The following is a 16,999-nucleotide window of genomic DNA, read 5'->3' as shown; positions in this document are numbered from 1 at the left end:
AGGAAGCCCTCAGCTTCCTGTGTGATGATTTAGGACTCCAGGGCTCACAGTCTTTCAGAATGATGAAAAGGGGGCAAGGTTCTTCTTTTTATGTGGCCGGGTGTCCATGAATGGCCACGACACCCACCAGTGGTCAGTTCCTCAAGGCTGGGCTCACTCGAAGGATTTTCTGTGCTCACTCAGCTGTGCTTCTCCCTGGGGAGCTGTGCCTTAAGGGGATTGGGTATGGGGTGGGGTGGAGTTGAGCAGGGCGAGGTGGTGTGAGGTGTTCCCAGAATTTGTGAAGCAATCAAAGACTGAGACAGTGTGTGTGTATGTGTGTGTGTGTGTGTGTGTGTGTGTGTGTTTGTGTGTCGGGGGGGTGGGGAGTGGTGGTGAGGGAGGGCGGGGCATAGAAGGTTTGTGGTCAGTGAGCAGCCTTTAAAAAAAAAAAAAAAAGCTTGCAAATGGAAGGATTTAAACCAGAATGCTGGATCCTGTTTCTTAAAATAAACCGGCTGATAGCCTGAGAGATGCACAGGTTCTCTTTGGCGCCCCCTATGTCCTCCACCTCTGACCGTTTGCTGTCCCTCTCTGCTCTGGTGGTGGTGACCCCACTAAACCCCACGGAACAATTACATCTCAAGGAACCTTCAGCATGAAGTGAGTACAGGTCTGTAGGCTGAGTTTCAGTCATTCCCCTCTGATCCCGGGCTCCTGTTTAATGCGATGGTCCGACCGAGGCTGTGGCCAAATCCCAGCTCTCCCTTGACACAGGGGCCAGAAACTACGCCTTGACAGGTCTTGGCTCCCGCTCCATCAAATGAGCTGGCCGAGCACTCTTGCTTGCAGCAGCATGCACAGGACAGCTTGGAGGTGAAAGTGTCACAGAGCACCTGGCCCAAGGCAAAGTGATGAAGGATGCTTCCCACAAGCTCTCCCCATAGCCACCAGCGCCTGCTCTGCCACCATGCCAGTGTCCCCCTCGGGCTCCACTCCTTTTCTGTGAAATGGGACTCTAGTGGCCTTTACAGAATTGCTGCAAGCACCATTTCAGAAATGAATGCGAATGTGCTTTGCAAATGCCACTTGTCCCCTCAGGGCTTAGTTTCTTCATCCGTATAGTGACGACTTTAGACAAGGTGCCTCGTGTCCCCTTCAAAGGAACACTGCGTGAGCCTTCTGGGGTCAGGTCTCCCCTCTTTGGCAGCCTGTCCACAGACAGATGGGGGAAGAGGGAGGCAAAGGACAACTAAGCTGACAAAGAGGTAACTGGGTGTGTTATTTATGCATTTGATGGTCTCTTTCCTCTTCTGTAAAATGAGGCTAGTAATGCCTACTTTATAGAGGGTTAAATGAAGATATAGACATGCATATGGATGAATGGTTTGGGGCTGAACTTGACAAGCGTTACCAATGCCTGGCTTAGTTTGGGTTTCCCTTTTAGGTGCAAACCCTGCAGCAGAATGCAGATGCAAGTAGTATACTTGCAGGGGTTCCCAGGAGACATTGCAGGGAAGGGGAAAGGGGGCCAGGAAAGGGAGCATTATAGAGCCACTCCTGCAGAAGGTAAGTGGCACCCAGGCCCCTGGGGACATCGGGAGCTCCTCAGAGTCACCCTGACTGTGGGGCCAGAGGGTTGAGGAAACCAGGCACACGTCGATTACATCTCTGCCTGCCCGCCACTGGTTGAGGGCTGCTTCTCTCTGGCTTTTGTCACTAGATATCACCCTAGGAGATTCTTCTCCCCCAGCGCACAGGGCTGGGCATTTAGGCAGTGGCCGTGGCCCTAGATGTAGTGGGAACAAATAAAAGTGTCAGTACGATGCACACCACAGTCTTCTAACCTTGACTTTGCCTAGGCCTCTGGTTCCTCAATGGAGCACCCTCTGCAGTGTCAGCCCCTGATGGGTCCTGCTGACCCTCCTCTTCCATCTCCCATACTTCCCTTCTGTGTCTCATCCACGACATCGGATGCTGACGCAGCTGTTTCCACTTCCCCTTTCCTGTCCCAATCTCGACATCCCAGAAACCTCATGGTCTGTTCAACTGAGATGAGGCAAGGCCAGGCTCCTTGACTGCATGGAGCCTCTGCCTGTCACCGAGGTAAACCTTTCAGGTGCAAGTGCCACACCTGTAGATAAATTTCCACAAGGGGCTGGCAGTGCCATGACCATGGAGCTCTCCTGCCACCCAGTCCCGGGCCACGCTGTCTGCCTGCGGGCAAAAGGGGTTGCTTCTGACCCTGGGCCCCTCTCGGGACACCAAAGACGGATTGACAGGTATCCCACAGATGGGCGAGAGGGCCTTTGGGAGACGCTGGTGGCTCCTAGGTGGTAGCCTACCCTTGCCCCCTCCACACCACCATATTTTATCCCCACCTTGTCTGATTCCCTTTTCTCGCCTCTCTCTCCACCACCCCTCTCCCTCTACGTTGCTTCTTCCAGGCAGTCTTTTCTCCTCCTTAATCTCCGCCTCTCCTCTCCCGCCTGGCGGCTCCCAGGCCGTGTCTTGCCCCACAGCGTGCTGCAAACCCAGCCCGGCAGACCAGAGGAAGCAGGTCCGGTAACCTTCTGTCCCCTTCGTTCTGCCCAGCTGGCCTCTTGTGCTGGGTCGTGTCCCGGTGTGAATGAGGGTGCTGGGCATGAACACGACCCAGGATGGGTGAGAAACCATCCTTCCTGGATCATCCAAGAGGCCACCTCCTCCCTGCAGCCCTTCCCACTCTACTCTCTGCAGACAGAAGCCATCCAGGAAAGGCAGATGCAGAGCTCTGAGAGTTTGACGTTGTTTGGTTTGGTTTGGTCTGGCAGGGATAGGGGCAGGGGCAGGGAGGGGATGAGGGTGGGGTTAGAGGTCCCTTTATTCACACCTAATAGTATACGGTGGAGACTTTTGACAATAAACAGCAAGGCAATTCACTCAAAGTAGCTCCAAACAAAAATTAAAAAGAATAGAAACTACTCTTTTCCCACAAACCTAGATCTTAGCCCCGGTCTGATCTTAGTCTCTAACATTCTCTCGTACTCATTCTTGATGGTTTCACGATCCACACACGCGCCAGTCTTTGCAGCCTCAAACGTGGGGCTCAATATCGTAATGGCGCCAATGCGTGAAATGGCCGGTTGGGTGGGCGTTGCCGCGGGGCCACGTCCGGCAGCACAGCGAGTGCTGATGGTGGACTGGGGTGCCTCTGTTTTCCCCGGCCTCCCAGCCTTCAGCCAGGCCACACTGCATTGCACGGGGGGCTTGGGCGTAAGCAAAGGCTGCACAGCATCTTAAGGCCTGGCCTTAGAAGCCGCCTCGTGTCCCCTCTGGGCATCGTGTCCATCTAAGCAAGTCACCAAGCCCAACCACAGCCAAGGAGTCGGGAGATAGGATACACTGTTTTAGATGGAGCAGTGGAGTCACGCTCTAGAAGGCTGTGCGCCCCAGGATGCAGGAGGGGGGGCCTTGAAACCGTATTTTACCCTCTACCGAAGCAGAGGTTTCTTCCAGCTCTCAGGCCAAGGGCTTCCTTGAACCCTCCCCCCCATGGCTACGTCTTCCTTGTTCCTCAGCCAATCACGCCAGTGACTCTAACTCCCAGATTTCGCCGTCACAGCATCCACAGCCCCTCACACCTTGGCCCCCAGCACCCCAGCCTCTGACCCCACTTCCACCTTCCCTCCCTCCTGCCATTCGGCACCAGCACGTCCTTGACCCCAGTGGGGCTATGGTTTTGTCAACTTTCCATGGACCGTCAGCCTCCTCACAGCCTTGCTGTTCACCTTCCAAACTCCACAGACCATTGTTACCCCCTTATCTACACCCTCGGCTCTCAGGCTCTCTTCTGATCCTTGTGGTGTCCACCCAGCAGAATCCAGTCTTAGCTACAGTCAGCCCCACCCCTGCACCCACGAAGTTGAACGCGGCTGGAGGGAACCGCGCAGGCGTCCAGCGAGAACTGAGTTGTAACTCACTGTCGGAAGGCAGGGAGAAATGAAGAGGAGGTTTATAATAACCCTTCGGACTTCAGGGCTGAGCTGCGGACAGCTGGGCGTGTGCCCTTCTTACCTCCCCCGCCTAGTCTGAGAGCTGACTCGGACGGTTGCTTCCTGCTGGCCCTGGCTCTTCCCTTCCACCTCATTCACCACACATCCATGAAGTGGCCCCTGCCTCTGTCACGCACCGGGCAGTTACAGGGCGCAGAGGAGGCAGGCAGGCAGGCAGCGCTAACGGCAGGCGCGGTCTGTGGGCTGGCGGCGTCGGCATCGCGCGGGAGCTTGTTGAGAATGAAGATTCTCAGGGCCTCACCCCAGACCTGCAGAATCAGAACCCCAGGAGCAAGTGTTGGACCCAGGAAGCTGCGTTTGAGCAAGCCCTCCGGTGCCTCGTAGTTATGCTGCAGTTTGAAGATAGTCGCTGGACACTTGCTACGTAATGTGTCATGGCAAGGGCCGAGCGCTTACCCAAAAATGCAGTCCCCCAGACCTCACAACAGGCCCCCTGCAAGGAAACTTGCGTTTCCACCGGGTCCCCAAGGGATCTGTTCACACATTACTGTGCAAGACGCCCTGGTCTAGAAGGTCACGGTCTAGTGGGACATCTGTGTAGGGTTCAAGAGAAGCTCGGAGGAAGGGGGGTGGAGTCAAAAGCACCCTGCAGAGATGCTTACACTTGATGGGAAGAGAGAGATGAGCTGGGGTCTGTCACAGGACCAGGGGCTGGGGCTGGCTGAAAGCTGCCTCTCAGGGTGTAGACGCTCAGGAAGTCTCTGTGACTGGTTGTCGCACATAAGGAACACCCTCGCCCGGCTGCCCAGACCCACGCTGGGGCTCAGCGGGGCCGCCCTGGGGCCTGACGTCACATCTGGTCCCCATGCTGTATTAGCGAGGCTGAGGAACAGTCGTGTGCCTCCGCGTCGTCACTGGACGGGGTAGAAATCTGGTCCCCTCTCCGGAGAGCTCTTTGGCCACGTCTATCAGAATTGAAATGTGCGCGTCTTTCGTTCTAATGCCACTTGTAGGAATGTATCTTACAAATGTTTACACACGGGGCGGGAGATGCAGGTTAGGAGGACGCCCCCTGGGTTGTGAGGACTGGGATTCGGCACCACCTTCTGTGTTGGTACAAAACACCCCCAGGCTGGAGGGACCCAGCGAAGGCCGTGTGCCCCGGATGCAGCCAGCAGGGAGGCGCTGGTGGTGAAGGTTCTGTACCTGTGGAGGAAGCATGATGAGCCGCTGATATTCCTGGTCTCTCGTGAGGGAAACAGGTGCCTGGGGGAGAGACAAAGCCTGAGTTTTCACCGTCTGTTCTTTTGTACCGCTCAGCTTTTGCACTAAGTACAACTGTTATCCGCAGTTCTCAAAATGGGGCCTCGGGACCCCTAAGGGTCTCCCACACCCGTGCCAGGGGTCCCTAATGTCTTCCCTTTTCCAGCTTTGTATCCGTGAGCTGCTGGCTTTCCTTCACAGACTTCAGTCAAAATAATCACAGCAGATCAGGGGCAGAAGCAGCTTTGGGGATCCAGCCACTCTTCCCACTGACCTTTTTTTTGTGTGTCTGGGAAGACAGAATTATTTTCCTGCAAGTGTGATTTTACATTATTATGTAACAGTGTTATTATTGTTATTCTAAGTGAATTACTGAATTTGTTCTAAGTTCTCAATTTCGATTTCTGCTAGAGTAAATATTTTTTTTAATTAAAGTTGTTTTAATGTTTATTTTTGAGAGAGAGGGAGAGAGAGAGAGACATAGAGAATGCTAGTGAGGGAGGGACACAGAGAGGGAGACACAGAATCTGATGCAGGCTCCGGGCTCTGAACTGTCAGCACAGAGCCTGACACGGGGCTCAAACCCACGAACCGTGAGATCATGACCTGAGCTTAAGTCAGACGCTTAACCCACTGAGCCCCCCAGGTGCCCCCTCTGCCGCGGTAAACACTAATAATCCACATAGACAAAAGCTCGTTTGTGTCTGAGCCGCACAGTAGAGCATGCCCATTCCCGACACTGAATCCCGAGAACCACGCTTCTGGACAGGCAGATACAGCTATGTTCTTCCAAACGCCCGGTTCCACCGAGTAGTAGTTGGTGACCCAGGGAAAGTTCACTATTTCTCTGAGCCCCACTTTCCCCCTCTGTGAGCCTTAATGAAAGGATGTGCATAAGGTGCTCAACACATAATGTTTACTCGATAGACACAGCTGTTACTGCTCCGAACCCCTGCAGCAAACTCAGGCTACCCACCTGCACCTTCAGCGACATGAACTTGTGGCTGGAACGTGCCCACAGGAAGAGCCTTCACACACAGGGCAGTCAGCAGATGCCACACGTTGATGCCTTTTTCATTCTTTCCTCCCAGAGAACTGATGGGGATCTTTTGCCTCCCTGTCCCCCCAGCAAGCCCCCTTTCCCCTTCTCCGGGGCCGCCCCATCCCCCTTCTCCAGGGCCTCCCCATTCCCCCAGCAAGCCCCCCTCCTTCCCCAAGGCCTCCCCCTTCTCCAGGGCCTCCCCCTGCCCCCAGCAAGTCCCCTCCCCCTTCTCCAGCCCCCCCCCCCCCCCCGCCCCTCTTCAGGGCTGTCCTCGCAGTGCTAATTTCTCATCTGCGGTTCCCACCGTGAGCATCCTATCCTGTTTCTGATGCTTCCAATCAGGCCTGATTCGTGATGTCTCTGTAAAGACGACCCAGAGTCCCTTCAAAGGTCTTTACACAGAAGGTTGTTGGGGGTCCTCCCCGGCTCGAGGGAACTTGAGGCCAGCTGGGCCTTCCTACCCTGGGCTTCCATTTCCAGTGGCCCTAGTCACACAGAGCACCGGGGAGGGACTCTCCCTGGGAGAAGAGACAAAGACCGCCCATCCTTTTCCCTGACACTCAAGGAGGGAGGTCTGCCGGTACGGCCCCCTGCGGGGGACAGTGACAGAGTCCTGGGCTGCCCCTCCCAGAGTCCCCTCCCAAGAGTAGAGAGGACAATGGCTCCGGCTCGAAGGGCTAGGCCGTGACCTCCGTGCTCACTGTGACCTGGTCCTTTAGAGGGCACTCTTGGACCGTGGCAAAGCCGTTGAAGGTCCTCCTGCTGTCTGGGCGGTAAAATTCCCGTTTCAGCACGGAGAGGCCAAAGGAGGCAGGACCACGGGCCAGGCTACCGCCCGCCACCACGGCTCCCCCTCAACAAAGCAGCCCGGGCCCCTCCCCACAGCCCCAGGGGGAGGGGTGTGGCCCGGGCATTCCTGGGTGAGCAAGGTAGAGGGGACAGATGGAGGCTTCTCGGGGACAGACGGCCTTCCAGCACGCAGGGATCCGGCTCCGCAGGCTGGGCCGTTACAGGGAGAGGGGCCGGCAGCCTGGCTGCGTGTCTCTCTTATTCCTTTGCACCAGCCAGGCGGCCCCAGGCTCCCACTCCAAGGTACCGCCAGGCGGGCAGAGAGCTCAGGGTCCCCCCGCACCTGAGCCCTGCCTCGCAGAACTGGCTCCCCAGGGCCCTGGCTTCACCCTCCAACATCTGTGAGTGGCCAGGTGAACGGTCCCCTCCTCCCCTCATTTTCCGCATGTCTCCCGACAAAGAATAGGGCCCCCAGCACATCACACTGGGGTTTGAATTACGGCTCCCCCAGATGCCCACCGTGCGCCATGCGATTTTGGACAATTTTCTTTACCACCTGCCTCAGCTTCAGTTTCCCCACCTGTAAAACGGGGATAATAATCTCTCTTTCTCTGGATTGCTGCAAGAGTTAAATGTGATTTCCCACGTGGCTGGCACTCAGCAGGAGTCAGCTGACGGGGGCCATGTAGCTACTTCTTCCACTCAAGCCTCAAAGTGGCAGATGTGAGTGGAGTGCAAAAAAAAAAAAAGCTATTCAAGAACTCGCTCCCCCCACCTCCATGCTGAAAAGGGGAAGGAGGGACTATCTCAAGGAGGTGCCCTAAAAACTTCCCCTCTGAGCTCAGCCCAAATGAGCACTTCGGGCTGTGTACACCTGGTTTTAAAACTCGGATTCTGAACGTATTTACGTGCTGACCACTACATGCTGCTCTAGTATACCATGGACCCTGTGTTACATCTTTTCTCTCCAACTAGATTGTGAGCTTCTCAGCAGCTGGCCCCGGGCCCCACCCTCTGCGGGTTTCCACAGCGCCCAGCTCTGAGCTGCATGAACAAGAGGTGCTGGGGGTCCACGCCTGAGGACTGAGGTGACCATAGGTGAGGGTGCAGTGTGACATCTTTTATTCAGAGTGACATTGTCAGGCACCTGCTTGAATAAACTCATTTTTCCTTTTCATCCTTCCTTAGTGCAGGGAGTGCGAAATATTCCTGCTCCTGAGAAAGAGGTGAGGAGAGAAGGGACAAATGGGAGAGACGTGTGGCCCATGGCTGGCCGGGCAGGGACAGTCACAAGGCTGAGGTCCTGGCAGAGGTATTGGAGAATGGCTGCTCTCTCCATCAGGGTCCAGAAGCTTCAGCCTGGGCATCATTGCAACTAGAGTTGATGTCAGGTGTGACCGTAGATTCCGGGAGCTGAGTAGGAAAGGGCAAGAGTGCCCATAGCCAGAATCAGGTCGAGATACCTCTCTTGAATGAAGAGCTTCTATACAGAATAGATTAAAAATTCCCAGGAGTCAATATGGAAATGACAACCGAATTTTCTTTTAGGTAGGAAGACTTCATAGAAAAAGATATCCAAGAACCAACACATGCATGAAAAAGTACTCAACATCACTAATCATTTGAGAGTGCAAATTAGAACCACAGTTTTAGATAGGTAGTTTAGAGATAGCAGCACATACCCACTAGTATGGCTAAGGGAGGAAGGAAGGGAGAAAGGAAGGAAGGAAGGAAGGAAAGAAGGAAGGAAGGAAGGAAAGAAGGAAGGAAGGAAGGAAGGAAAGAAGGAAGGAAGGAAAAAAGACACATACATAGAGAGAAAGAAAGAATAAAGAAAGAAAGAGAAAGGATGGAAGGAAGGGAGGAAGAAAGGAAGGAAAAAGAAAAGACAAAGAAAGAAAAGAAAGGAAGGAAGGGAGGGAGGGAGGAAAGAAGGAAGAAAGGAAGGACGAATAGATGGAGGGAGGGAGGAAGAAAGATTCCTAACAATAGTCAATACCAAGTGTTGGTGAAAATGTGAACCAATAAAAACTCTCACGCACCGCTAGAAAGTATAAATTGGTGTGACCACTTAGGAGACTGTTAAGCAAAATGTAAAGGGAAACATATGCCTTCTTTTTGACCTGGAAATACTACTGCAAGCTGCACACTCAAGACAAAGAAGTGCATATGAGCCCAAAAGACATGCATTAGAGTGTTGCTAGTAACTTTACTCAGAATAGTCCCCAGCTGAAAATCCCAAATTCCTATCAACAATAAGATGGGTAAATTGTGGTATATCCAGATGATGAAATCCTACACAACCACTTAAGAGAATAATGGACTACTGTATACTATATACTGTATACTATATTACTCCATTTCTTTTTTTTTTAATGTTTTATTTATTTCTAGGAGAGAGAGAGAGAGAGAGAGAGAGAGAGACAGTGTGAGCAGGGGAGGGTCAGAGAGAGAGGGAGTCACAGACTGAAACAGGCTCCAGGCTCTGAGCTGGCAGTCAGCACAGAGCCCGACGCGGGGCTTGAACCCATGAATCACGAGATCATGACCTAAGCGAAAGTCGGATGCTTAACCGACTAAGCCACCCAGGTGCCCCTATATTACTCCATTTCTACTGAGTTCAAGGACAGTCAAAATTAATGCATGGAAATTGAAACAAAATAGTAATATCTCCATGGGTATTGACTGGGAAGTACCTGGTCAAGGAATGTTCTAGCTTCTGGCAATGTCCCGACTAACAGTCACATGGGTGTACACATATTCAAAAACTTAAGATGAGTGTACGTCAGGCATTTTACGAGATGCATGCTGCATTTCAATTTAAAAATCTTTAAAAATTCTTAATTTTAAGATAAAACACCCAGAATGTGACTGTTGAGTTGTACTGTAAGGGCATGTTTTAGTTTTGGAAGAAACAACCATAGCTGTTTCTAGAGTAGCTGTGTTATTTTATAACCACAACAGCAATGTGCGAGGGCCAGTTTCTTCCCATCCTTGCCAGTATTTGGTTTTGTCACCATGTTTTATATTTCAGGCATTCGGACGGGCATGTGGTAGTACGTCATGGTAGTTTCCACTTACATTCTGCTAACAGTTAATAAATGATATTGAAGACGTGTTCATGCGGTTAGTTCCCATCAGTACGTCTCCTTCAGGGAGATGTCCGTATATGTCTTTGCTCATTTTGTTTATTTTTCTAATTTTTAAAAAATATTTATTTATTTTTGAGAGAGAGACAGAGACAGAGCATGAGCGAGGGAGGGGCAGAGAGAGAGAGAGGGAGACACAGAATCCGAAGCAGGCTCCAGGCTGCCAGCTGTCAGCACAGAGACCGACGCGGGGCTCAAACTCACAAACCGTGAGATCCGGACCTGAGCCAAAGTCGGACGCTTCACAGACTAAGCACCCCAGGCACCCCATGTCTTTGCCCATTTTCGAATCCATTTTCTGGATTTTTTTTGCTTTTGAGTTTTAAGAGTGTTGTGCATTTTAGATACAAATATTTTGCTGGGTATGGTCCTTACAAACATTTGCTCTTAGTCTGTAGCTTGTATTTTCATCTGCTGAATAGAGGATTTCAAAGAGGAAAGAAAGGTTTATATTTTAATGAAGGCTAATTTGTCAATTTTTCTTTTTCTGCATGGTGCTTTTGGCCTCAAGTCTAGGAACATGCAACCTTGGCCCATAGACCAAAGATCTCTTCTTTGGCATCTTCTGGGGTCTTGTATTTTACATTTTACAATGAAGGCTGTGATCGATTTGAGTTAATTTTTGTGTGAGATGTGAGGGCAAGGCTGAGGGCTATTATTTTCTTCCTGCCCGTGGATATCTACTTGCTTCGGCACCGTTTGTTGAAAAGGCTGTCTTGGCCTCTTCATCAAAAAAAGGTGGGCATCTTTGAGAGACTGGTTCTACATTTTCCATTTTGTCCCATTGATCTGTCTATCACTCTGCCAAAACCACACTGCCTGGATAGCAGTAGACGATGTCCTGAAATCAGATGAAGTGATCTCTCTGGCTTTATTCCTCATTTTCAAAATTGCTTTAGCAGGGGCACTTGGGTGCCTCAGTTGATAAGCGGCTGACTTTGGCTCAGGTCATGGTCTCGCAGTTTGTGGGCTCGAGCCCCGCTTTGGGCTCTGTGGTGACAGCTCGGAGCCTGGAGCCTGCTTCAGATTCTGTGTCTCCCTCTCTCTCTGCCCTGCCCGGGCTTGTGCTGTGTCTCTCTGTCGCTCTCTCTCAAAAAAAAATAAACATTAAAAGAATAATAAATTAAAAATAAATAAAAGCTTTTTGGAGCATTGTAAACGGCATCGTGTTTTCAGTTTTGGTTTCCAAGTGTTCATTAATATATAAAAATGTGATTGACTGCTGTTTGTTTGATTTTTTTCCCCTGCAACGTAGCTAACTCAGTTATTAGTTCTGAGTTCTTTAGTAGATTCCTTGGGATTTTCTCTGCAGATGACCATGTCTTCCCCAAATAGGTACTACATTTTATTTCCTCTGTTCCAATTAGTATGCCTTTTGTTTCTTTTTCTTCCTCGTCACCGGTTAAGATCTGTGGTTGGGTAAAGAGTGGTAAGGAAGAAATAATGGAAATTGTGCCTCGTTCCTGATCATAGAGGAAAGCCCCAACTCTCATCAGTGTGATGTGGTCAATGGCCTCCTGTAGTTTTTTATCACTTTGAGGAAGCTTATATTCATAGTTCAACGAAAATATTTATTATGAATGGATGAACTATTTTGTCAAATACTTTCTCTGTTACTATTCAACAAACGGCTCCATTTCTTGTACGATTTTGCATTTATGAGCATATGTTCCTAGTTTTCTCTTGGTATCCTTTTTTTTTGACTGAAGAGTCTGCAGTGATGCCCCCTGTTTCAATCCTGACATTGATTAGTGTTTTTTCTGCCTCTCTCTCTTTCTTTCTCATGTCTTGCTAGAAGTTTACCACTTTTATATCAATTTTTTTGGAAACATAGATTACTTATGTGAACCTATTCCCTTCTAACTTAAGCATTTAATGCTGCGTGTTGTCCTGTTATACCCTCCTTAGCTGCACCCCACAGACCTTGACTCGTTACATTTTTGTTTTCATCTAGTTCTATGTATTTTCTATTTCCTTGGAGACTTCCTCTTTGACCCATGGATGATTTAGAAGTATGTTTTTACATCTTCAAGTGTTCGGAAATGTTCCTGTTGTCTCTCTGTGGTTCATTTTTAGTTGATCCCATTTTGGTCTGGGAACATATTCTGTGTCATTTTAATTTTTTAAAAATAATTTTGAAGCCCTGGATGTGCTGCATCTTGGTGAAAGTTCCGTGAGCACTCCAAAATATTTACTAGTTGTGAAGGCATTGAAATCCTATATGAATTCCCTTCCTGGCCAAAGGTACCTGGAGAAGCCTTTTTCACAACCAAACCCTGCATGGTACAGGTTGGGTATATTCCATACTGCACAGCAATCCACCCTGAAATCCCTTCTGCACTTCTTTTCCCAAATTCTTTCTCATCGGCTGCCCCATTGCTGAGTGTGTTCCCTTTTGGCCTCATCTGACCTTGTCAGTCCCTCCGATGCCTGCCTCATCTTTGTTCCCAGACCTCACATCACACCCACTCCCCATGCCAATCAATTCATTTCTGACTACGGAAAATTTTCCCCTCTCAAGTTAAAAAATGTGTGTCCTCCTCCTTGCCCCCATCATCTCATTAAGAACCTTCTTTGTGATCCATCTTCCTTAGAAGGCAGAGGCAAAGTAGCAAATAACTCTCTCTACCTCCTGGGGCTGAGCTGACCCCACCTGGATCCATGGTGCGCGTGTCTTCTTCAGCATCTTCTCTGAGATCTAAGTTGCAGGAAGCTTATTCTAGAGTCTACAATCCTTCTAGACTCCTTGAACAACAACAACAGAATCTTGGTATTCTTGATGCCCTGTGTTATTTTGAAATCTTCTGCTGATATTTAATAACTTTCTCATGGGAGCAGGGAACATGCTGTTGTTGATTTGTCCTTCCCGATGCTAATTGCAAAGATGACGGAGTCAAGAAGGGTCAGGGCACAGAATCTATTCTCTGCCATTTGATGGCTGTGCGGCCACGGTGTGTCATGTAATGTCACACTGCTTTAATCCTCCCCTGTAACTTGGACGCCTACACAATCACGATGATGACCTGATACAGCATGATGAACACTGAGTATGAGGATGGTAGGTATTCTCATCGTGTGTTATTTTGTTGTTATATTGTTGCTGTGACATCAGATGTCGGTATCTCTTGCTTTTCCATCTTCCTGGCTTTCCTCTTCCATTCAGAGAGCTGCATGCGTACCTGAGAGCACTAGTAACTCCTGGGCACACTGACAGGCTACCTGATGAGCCTCTCTTGCCTTTACGTGTGGTTGTGTCACTGAGTTCTAGCCCGTGGAATTGGCCAAACATGATGTGAGCAATCTGTAGGCCTGCTCACAAAACCCTTCCATACCCCTTGCCCTACCTCTTGGTCTCTGTGGCTGTATCTATTTTGATCACGGTGCCAACTTTAGTGATATCAGACTCACGATATGTAGGGCACCTTGCTCCCTAAATTGATGATTGAAGTCAGACCGTCACTAATTAGTGATCCTGATTAGCTATGCATGATCCAGAAATGCATGTTTAAGTTCATTATGCATTTTGAAATTTGTTGATTGGTAGCTAGCATTTTCTTTTAAAAAAACTTTTTTAAAAGTTTATTTATTTATTTTGAGAGAGAGCAAATGCGAGCAGGGGAGGGGCAGAGAGACAGAGGGAGGGAGAGAATCAGAAGCAGGCTCCGGGCACTGTTATGGGGAGCCTGAAGCGGGGCTCCACCTCACAAACCGTGAGACCATGACCTGAGCCAAAATCAAGAGTCCACCGCTTAGCTGACTGAGCCACCCAGATGCCCCAGTAGAAAATGCTAGCATCTTCTTAACTGATGTAGAAGCTGCTACCTTGAAGTGGTGCCACACGAAACCCTGAAATACGTAGTATCGGCTCAATGTTCAGGCGGTGGGCAAAGAAACCGATCTGAAGAACCGGGATGACGTGCTTGTCTGGAGCTGGGGCAGTGGGAGGGAGGCCAGCAAAGGGGCGCAGGAATCTCTTGGGGGTGATGGAAATGTCTCATGCCCTGACTGGGGCCTTTGTTTCCCAGATACACACGAGTGCCGAAATCTGTCACATTGTAGACATGAAACGGATGCAGTTTATTGTCCAGAACTTGGTTCTTTATAAGCCGATGGGAAAAAGCAACTCTCATCTACGTAAACTCTCTCTCTGCTCTCAGGTTCCCAGACTCTGAGGTGAGGATTCACGGAGTTCTCTCAGGAGAACCCAGCAGGCAGGGGGTGAGTCCGCAGGACAGGGAGGGACCCAGCAGGGCTGTGAGCTCAGGCCAAGTCCCCCCTCCGCCCCGACTCTCTGCTGTTCTAAGGAGGCATAATGTGCACATTTTCTTTCAGTTGTTGTTTTAGGGGATTAGGAAATGTAGCGTCAAAGCACAGGTGTCCTGCTGGGGCTCAGGCTGGAGAGGGACCAGGGGCCCCCCAGCCCAGCGGGGAGCCACACCCAGACCTCTGGGCGGCCAGGATCAGGTGGAAGGGATCCGCGCCCAGCTCCGCCTTGTTCTGGTGCTGTGGTCTTGGGCTCATTGCTTAAACAACTCGCTCCGTTCCTCCTCTGAGAAATGATAAAAACAAGCGCACTCACCTCACAGACTCACAGAGAGAGGTTTGTTCCGCACGAAGCACGGAAAGCCCTTAGCAGAGGCCCTGGGGTGAGAAAAGTGCTCAGGAAAAGCTGTTTTGATCATTAAACAGTCATTTCTCTAACTCTCCTCTCCTCCTGCAACTTCCCCACCGTGCACGGCAGCCCCCACCCCCTGCCACTCCTGGGCGCTGTCCAAGTCCTTTCTGTCCCCTCGTGATGGGGACTGACGGGCCCTCCCTCCAGCCCCGCACTGGCTCTTTGGTCTTTTCCACAGCAGAGACTTAGGCACGTTTTGTAATTCATTCAGGATTCGTGCTGTGCGAGACCAACAGAGGCTTGACGTGTTAAAAAAGCCTTCAGAATTGGGGCTCCTGGGAGGCTCAGTCGGTTAAGCCTCCGGCTCTTGGTTTTGGCTCAGATCATGATTTCATGGTTTGTGAGTTCGAGCCCCGTGTTGGGTTCTGCGCTGACAGTGCAGAACCTGCTCAGGACTCTCTCTCTCTGCCCCTCCTGCACTTGCGCTCTCTCTCTCAAAATAAATAACTAAACTTAAAAACAGCAGACTAACGTATCCAGATTAATCTTGCTCTGTGACAATGAACTCCCAGGCCTATCCTCACGGATGTCACACCTCTGGGTGTCCTTCTCGCCACTGGGGGTCATCTGAGTTGTAAATAAAACAGGAACAAACTTTTCTCGAAGAGGAGAAACATTTTTGGTTACTATTTGGAGAAAGAAGAAATGAACTTAAAGATCTGTTATCTGCCATCCCTTCTACCTCATGTTTCTCTTGCCCAATTTTTTTAATGTTTATTTATTTTTGAGAGAGACAGTGCACGAGTGAGGGAGGGGCAGAGAGAGAGGGAGACAGAATCTGAAGCAGCTCCAGGCTCTGAGCTGTCAGCACAGAGCCTGACGTGGGGCTCAAACCCACAACTGGGAGATCATGACCTGAGCTGAAGTCGGACGTTTCACCGACTGAGCCCGCCAGGCGCCCCATTTGAGCCTCACAGAAGGGCAGTGTGCAGATGATGGAGGGACCCCAGAAATACCCTGGAGCCCCGGCGAGCCAGAGGCAGGACGTGCCGGCTACAGAAGCCCTTCCACGACTCCCCCTGGGAAAATGCCGGTGAGCAGAGGTGTGTGGTCGGAGCTCAGTCTCTGTGCCCTAGTTGGGCCCGGAGACCCGGTGCCCAGGAGCTGGTGACCGGAAGACGGGTGAAACTCAAGGAAGCTCAGACACTCTGCTGTTCTGCAATCGCTTCCTTTCACACGCTCAAGGCTGAGGCTAACCTGAGCTCTCCTGCAAGAACATTCTGCCCCATCCCCCTCCCGGAGCTTCTGAAGGTTCTGTGTTTGTTTCTCCTGCCGATGCCCCTAAGCTGCCTTCTGTTTCGTGTGGTTTGTTGCTATTGTTGTTTTCTCCCTGAAGCACATCTGCGTTTGCGTACGTGACACTGAGAAGCTGGAAGATCACAGGCTATTGGCGTTGGGGGTCAGGTTTTCCTGTGGGTTTAGCGCCTCGAGGAGCCTGGAAGAAGCACCCCGAATCTCCTGCTGCTCCTGAGAAGAGCCAAGACTGAGCAAGCCCCTCTGGACCTCAGGGAACCCTCTGTGGACTCTGCCTGTACATTTGGTCACAAGGGGGTCCTCATCAGCAGCTGAGGCTCAGCAGGCACGGGGGTCCTTCAGCTGGTGTGATAGGGCAGGAGAAAAGAGGATTCAGCGGATAGTCTACACTCAGTGGTAGAGCCCAGCTCTGCCCTTCACCCTCTCTGTGGCTTTTGCCAAGTCCCTTGCTGACTCTCCACTTTCTCGTCAACGATGTGAGCATCCCTGCTGACCTCGCGGGCTACTTGGAGAAATCCCGTCAAAATGATAGAAGAGGCCAGAAAGCAGTTTGCAACTGCAGTCCTCAGACCGGCATCTCCCAGAGTTCTAAGGAATCCTGGGCTTGATGGGGCGCCTGGGTGGCTCAGTCGGTTGGGTGTCCGACTTCGGCTCAGGTCATGATCTCACGGTTTGTGGGTTCGAGCCCCGCGTCGGGCTCTGTGCTGACTGCCAGCTCAGAGCCTGGATCCTGCTTCAGATTCTGTATCTCCCTTTCTCTCTGGCCCTCCCCTGCTCACACTGTCTCTCTCTCTCTCAGAAATAAATTAAAAAAAAAAAAAAAAAGGAATCCTGGGCTTGAGCAATGTTTTCT

This window comes from Hyaena hyaena, unplaced genomic scaffold (genome assembly GCF_003009895.1).
Source record: "Hyaena hyaena isolate Hyena2069 unplaced genomic scaffold, ASM300989v1 scaffold_30, whole genome shotgun sequence".
Classification (NCBI taxonomy): Eukaryota; Metazoa; Chordata; class Mammalia; order Carnivora; family Hyaenidae; genus Hyaena; species Hyaena hyaena.
The sequence above is the reverse complement of the archived record's forward strand: the minus strand, read 5'-3'. Positions refer to the sequence as shown.